Genomic DNA, 7109 nt, shown 5'->3' on the forward strand with positions numbered 1-7109 from the left:
TGTGTGTGTGAGTGTGTGTGTGAGAGTGTGTGTGAGCGTGTGTGTGTGTGTGTGTGTGTGTGTGCGTGTGTGTGTGTGTGTAAAAAAACTATGGGAGTTGGTTGGAGCCAAGTGGTGGTGCACAGTGTACATTTCACCATTGTAAAATCTGGTTCAAAGAGCCCTGTCCCACTAGGGAATGAGAGAGACAGGCTGGGAGTATGGATTGATCTGCCAATGCCCATGTTCAGCGGGGAAGCAATTACAGAAGCCAGACCTTCCACCTTCTTCACCCCATAATGATCCTGGGTCCATGCTCCCAGAAGGATAAAGAATAGGAAAGCTATCAGGGGAGGGGGCAGAGTTCTGATGGTAGGAATTGTGTGGAAATGTACCCCTCTTAACCTGTAGTTTTGTCAATATTTCTATTTTATAAATAAAAATTTAGGGCAGGGGTAGATAGCATAATGGTTATGCAAACAAACTCTCATGCCCCCAGCTCCCCACCTTCAGGGGGGTCACTTCACAGGCGGTGAAGCAGGTCTGCAGGCGTCTGTCTTTCTCTCCCCCTCTCTGTCTTCCCTTCCTCTATTTCTCTCTGTCCTATCCAAGAGCAACAACATCAATAGCAGTAATAATAACCACAACAAGGATAAAACAACAAGGGCAACAAAAGGGGGGGGGGAAGTGTCCTCTAGGAGCAGTGGAATCGTGATGCAGGTCCCAAGCCCCAGCAATAACCCTGAGAGAAAAAAAAAGAAGTAAAGGGGCAGGTAGTGAGTGGCACACATTCCAGTGCACAAGGACTAGACTCGGGTTCAAGCCTCCTGTTCCCACCTACAGGGAGAAACCACTAATGGTGAAGCAGTGCTGCAGGTCTCTCTCCCTGTTTTTTTTCCTTCGTGCCTCCAGGGTTATTGCTAGGGCTGAACCACCACAAATCCACTGCTCCTGGAGGCTATTTTTTTCCTTTTGTTGCCCTCGTTGTTTTATCATTATGGTTATTATTGTTGTTGATGTCATTGTTGTTGGATAGGAAAGAGAGAAATGGAGAGAGGAGGGGAAAACAGAGAGGAGGAGAGAAAGATAGACACCTGCAGACCTGTTTCACCGCCTGTGAAGCAACCTCCCTGCAGGTGGGGAGCCGGGGGTTTGAACTAGGATCTTTATGTTGCTCCTTGCGCTTTGCGCCATGTGCACTTAACCCACTGTGCTACTGCCTGACCCCCATGTCTCTCTCCCTTTCTATCTGCCTTTCCCCTCTCAATTTATCTCTGTTTCTATCCAATAATAAATAAACAAGAAATTTTTAAAAATCTTTAAAAATAGTAAGAAAAGATTGTGTGGGCAAGGGTAGATAGCATAATGGTTATGCAAAGAGACTCTCATGCCTGAGGCTCCAAAATCCCAGGTTCAAGCCCCTGCACCACTATAACCTAGAGCTGATCAGTGCTCTGGTTAAAAAAAAAAAAAAAAAAAGAGTCAGGCAGTAGCGCAGTGGGGTAAGCGCATGTGGCTCAAAGCACAGGAACCGGCATAAGGATCCCGGTTTGAGCCCCCGGCTCCCCACCTGCAGGGGATTCGCTTCACAGGCGATGAAGCAGGTCTGCAGGTGTCTATCTTTCTCTCCCTTTCTCTGTCTTCCCCTCCTCTCTCCATTTCTCTCTGTCCTATCCAACAACGAATTGCGTCAACAAGGGCAATAATAATAACCACAACGAAGCTACAACAAGGGCAACAAAAGGGGGGAAAATGGCCTCCAGGAGCGGTGGATTCATGGTGCAGGCACCGAGCCCAGCAATAACCCTGGAGGAGGAAAAAAAAAAAAAGTCAGGCGGTAGCGCAGCGGGTTAAGCACAGGTGGCAAGCTCAAGGACAGGTGTAAGGATCCTGGTTTGAGGCCCCAGCTCCCCACCTGCAGGGGAGTTGCTTCACAGGTGGTGAAGCAGGTCTGCAGGTGTCTGTCTTTCTCTCCCCCTGTCTTCCCCTCTTCTCTCCATTTCTCTGTCCTATCCAACAACAATGACATCAATAACAACAACAATAACTTCAACAATAAAACAACAAGGGCAACAAAAGGGAATAAATAAATAAATAAATAAATTAATTAATTAATTAAAAGATTGTGTAGCAGAAGCAAAACTGGCTGCTGTGCCTAGTGCTGGCCTCACTGCATCTCCCAAGGCCCCTCAGCCTGGGCTCAGCAGGTGCAGGAGGGAGGTGAGATAAGAGATAAGAGGCAGCTGGCCTCACCCAAAATGCAGGCCTGGCCTAGAGCTCCCTGGGAGGGCTTCCACAGGCAGAGATCTTTTTTTTTTTTTTTTTTCCTCCAGGGTTATTGCTGGGCTCGGTGCCTGCACCATGAATCCACCGCTCCTGGAGGCCATTTTTCCCCCTTTTTGTTGCCCTAGTTGTTGCAGCCTCGTTGCGGTTATTATTGCCATTGTTGATGTTGCTTTGTTGTTGGATAGGACAGAGAGAAATGGAGAGAGGAGGGGAAGACAGAGAGAGAGGGGAGAGAAAGATAGACACCTGCAGACCTGCTTCACCGCCTGTGAAGCGACTCCCCTGCAGGTGGGGAGCCGGGGGCTTGAACCGGGATCCTTAAGACGGTCCCTGCGCTTTGCGCCACGTGCGCTTAACCCACTGCACCACCGCCCGACTCCCGGCAGAGATCTTTTTAAAAATATATTTTATTTATTAATTAGAGGGGTAGGAAGAGAGAAAGAACCAGACATCACTCTGGTACATGTGCTGTGGGGAACTGAACTCAGGACCTCACGCTTGAGAGCCCGGCACTGCGCCACCTCCCAGACCACTGCCAACTTTTCTTTTCCTTCTCCTTCTCCTTCTTTTATATTTATTTATTTCCTTTTGCTGCACATGTTTTATTGTTGTAGTTATTACTGTTGTTGTTATTGATGTTGTCGTCATTGTTGTTGGGTAGGACAGAGATAGGACGTGTGCTTAACTCCTTTTTAACCAGAGCCCTGCTCAGCTCTGGTTTATGGTGGTGCAGGGGATTGAACCTAGGACTCTGAAGCCTCAGGCACGAATCTGTTTGCATAACAATTTGCTATCTATCCCTGCCCTTTCCCCCTCTCTATCTTCCCCTCCCCTTTCAATTTCTGTCTTATCAAAAAAAAAAAAAAGCCTCAGGCATGAGAATGTCTGCGTAACTGTTATGCTATCTCCCCCGCTTAGGTTCTGGATTCCTCTCTCATTAATAAATAGGAATTTCAGGAGTTGGGCAGTAGTGCAACGGGTTAAGCACGCGAGGCGTGAAGCCCAAAGGCCAGCCTAAGGATCCCAGTTCGAGCCCCCGGATCCCCACCTGCAGGGAAGTCACTTCATACGCGGTGAAGCAGGTCTGCAGGTGTCCTATCCAACACAACTACATCAATAACAACAATAAAAAGGGGAATAAATAAATCAATATTTTTAAAAATAAACAAATATTTTACTTTTAACAGAAGGCCAACCCTGGCAGAGAGGGTTGGGGAATCCATGTAGGCAGGTTTTCTCACCCAGAAAACAGGAGTGAAGGCCGGTGACATCAATCACTCACTAGGACAGTATGTTGGCCCGTCCCCAGCACTGAAGGGAGCTCCATTGTTGTGATCTCTCTCTCTCTCTTAGATAATTTCCTTTTAAAATAATTACTTATTGGGTGGGGGTACATAGCATATGGTTATCCAAAGAGACTCTCAAACCTGAGGCTTCAAAGTTCAAGGTTCAATCCCCTCTCACCACCATAAGCCAGAGCTGAACAGTGCTCTGGTTAAAATAAAAAATATGGGAGTCAGGTGGTAGTACCGCGAGTTAAGCACACAGGTGGCTCGAAGTGCAAGGATCAGCATAAGGATCCGGGTTCGAGGCCCCGGCTCCCCACCTGCAGGGGAGTCGCTTCACAGGCGGTGAAGCAGGTCTGCAGGTGTCTGTCTTTCTCTCCCCCTCTCTGTCTTCCTCTCCTCTCTCCATTTCTCTGTCCTATCCAACAACAATGACATCAATAACAACAATAAAATAAGGGCAATAAAAGTAAATAAATAAACATAAAAAATTTTTAAATACAATGAAATTTAAAATTATATATTATTTATTTATTCAGTGGGTATAGATAAAGAGAAATAAAGAGGGGTGGGGGAGAAAGAGAGACAGACACCTGCAGTCCTGCTTCACCGCTTGTGAAGCTTTTCTCCTGTAGGTGGGGGCCAGGGCTTGAGCTCGGGTCCTTGCACTCAAGTGCGCTCCACCAGGTATGCGCCCCACCTCTCTGTCTCTGTCTTAAAAAGAAAAGATGATGGGCCCTAGGGACAGGAGCAGATCACAGGGAGGAGAACCAGCCTCTGAGGGAGAAACTTCAAAGCTCATGTACTCAGCTGAGCCCGTGGGAACCCTAGCTCAGTTTGGGAGGCTCTATATCCTCCTCCAGGGTGTTCTGACATGTTGGAGCTGAAAGTGGGGCTTGTCCCCTGTGGAGGGTGTTGGGCGAGACAGGGAGCTGCCCTGCCCCTTGGTCCCACCCAGGAAAGGGGAGGCTTACAGTCTGCACCCTCTGCCCAGCTCCCCTGGGGGCCACAGGAAGCTGCTGGAGGAGCAGCCCCAGGGCAGGGAGAGGCAGGCTGGGCTGGGGCAAGAAGGGGCCAACGCCCTCCTCTGACAGCCATCCAAAGCAAAGCCCTGAGGGGCCAGACTCACCTGTGGTGACCTTCACTGGGAGGAAGGGCCTGGGGAGCAAAGGGTGTTCTGCAGAGAGGGTTAGACACCGGCCTGTCCACCATCCAAACTCACTGGGCAGCCTTGTCTTTATTTATTTATTTATTTATTTATTTTTACCCCCCACTAGGTCCTCTGTCATCCTCCTTTGGTGCCTCGTCTTCTTTTTAAAATTTTTTTATTATCTTTATTTTATTTGATAGACAGCCAGAAATCAAGAGGGAAGGGGATGATAGAGAGACACCTGCAATACTGCTTCACCACTTGCAAAGCTTTCCCCCTGCAGGTGGGGACCAAGGGGCTCAAACCTGGGTCTTTGTGCCCTGTAACGTGTGTGCTCGACCAGGTGCGCCACCACCCCCCTTTGGATAGAAACAGTCAGGAATTGAGAATGAAGGGGAGATAGTGAGGGAGAGAGGCAGAGGGGCACCTGTAGCCCTGCCTCACCACTTGTGAGGTTTTTCCCCTGCAGGTGGGTGGGGGCTTGAACCCGATCCTTACCCACTATAACATGTGCACCACCACCTGGCCCCAGTAAATAAAGTTTAAAAAATGTTGTGAAAAGAAGTACAGGGCTGTCTTGGAGGTGGCACAGTGGATAAAGTGTCGGACTCTCTGTCCTGAGTTCCTGAGTTTGATCCCTGGCAACACATGTTCCAGATGTCCATAGATGTGGGGCTGATTTCTGGGTGTTCAGTTCCATTCTCCAGCTGTGTGCCCATTTGGGGTCCAGTCCAGGCAGTTTTGCTGACTGGCTGAGTGCGTCTTGATCAGGAAGCGTGACACCCCGTTCTGCCTCTGTTCTCTCAGGATTTCTTTGGCTGTGCCAGGTATCCTTTGGTTCCAGAACAACTTTTTTAAACACCATCTTTAAAAACTTCATTTGATTTGACAGGAAAGAGAGAAATGGGAGAGAGAGCAAGAGAGAGAGAAACTTGCAGCACTGCTTCACCACCACTTGCAAAGCTTTCCCCTGTAGGTGGGGACCAGGGGCTTGTCCTTATGCACTGCAATGTGTGCATTCAGCCAGGTGTGCCACCACCCAGCCCCTCCATATATAGATTACCTCCTAGGTTATCGCTGGGGCTCGGTGCCTGCACTATGAATTCACTGCTCCTGAAGGTCATCTTTTTAAAAATTATTTATTTATTCATGAGAAAGATAGAAGAGAAAGAACCAGACATCACTCTGGTACCTGTGGTGCCGGGGATCGAACTTAGGACCTCATGGTTGAGAATCCAGTGCTTTATCTACTGTGCCACCTCCCGGGCCACCAAAGGTCATCTTTTTTCCATTGTTGTTGGATAGAACAGAGAGAGAAATTGAGAGAGGAGGGAAAGACAGAAAGTTAGACACTTCAGGAGTCGGGCGGTAGCGCAGCGGGTTAAGCGCACGTGATGCAAAGCACAAGGACGGGTGGAAGGATCCCGGTTGGAGCCACCGACTACCCACCTGAGGGGGGTCGCTTCACAGGCGGTGAAGCAGGTCTGCAGGTGTCTGTCTTTCTCTCCTCCTCTCTGTCTTCCCCTCCTCTCTCCATTTCTCTCTGTTCTATCCAACAACGACGACATCAGTAGCAACCACAATAATAACTACAACAATAAAATAAGGGCAACAAAAGGGAATAAATATTAATAAAAAATTTAAAAAATAATTAGGAAAAATAAAAGAAAGCTAGACACCTGCAGACCTGCTTCACCACCCGTGAATGGACACCATGCAGGTGGGGATCTGGGGGCTCAGACTGGGTCCTTGGCTTCACAATGTGCGCTTAACCATGCAAACCACTGCCCGGCCCCCCATATAACCTTTTTATATTTTATTCTATTCTTTTGCAGAAATCTGGTAGAGTCTTGGTAGGGCTGCATTAAACCTGCATACAGCTCTGGGTAGAGCAAGCACCATGCTGGTGTTAATTCTTCCAGTCTGTGAGCACCCTCACAGCACCAGGTGAGGGCTGAGTACTCAAGCTGCCCCCTCACAGCACCAGGTGAGGGCTGAGTACTCAAGCTGCCCCCTCATAGCACCAGGTGAGGGCTGAGTATTCAAGCTGCCCCCTCACTGCACCAGGTGAGGGCTGAGTATTCAAGCTGCCCCCTCACTGCACCAGGTGAGGGCTGAGTATTCAAGCTGCCCCCTCACTGCACCAGGCTCCCCACCTGCAGGGGAGTCGCTTCACAGGCAGTGAAGCAGGTCTGCAGGTGTCTATCTTTCTCTCCCCCCTCTGTCTTCCTGTCATGATGTGGGGCTGGAGATAGTACAGGGGTTCTCTGAGGTCCCAGGTTCCATCCCCAGCATGACCACCAGCCAGGGCTCTCAGCAGGGCTCTGGCAAGAAAAAAAAATAGAAAAAGGCACCAGGTGAACAGACACACCTGTGACCCCACTACCGTTGCAGGGGACCCACTGCTA

Source organism: Erinaceus europaeus, chromosome 6, assembly GCF_950295315.1.
Source record: "Erinaceus europaeus chromosome 6, mEriEur2.1, whole genome shotgun sequence".
Lineage (NCBI taxonomy): Eukaryota > Metazoa > Chordata > Mammalia > Eulipotyphla > Erinaceidae > Erinaceus > Erinaceus europaeus.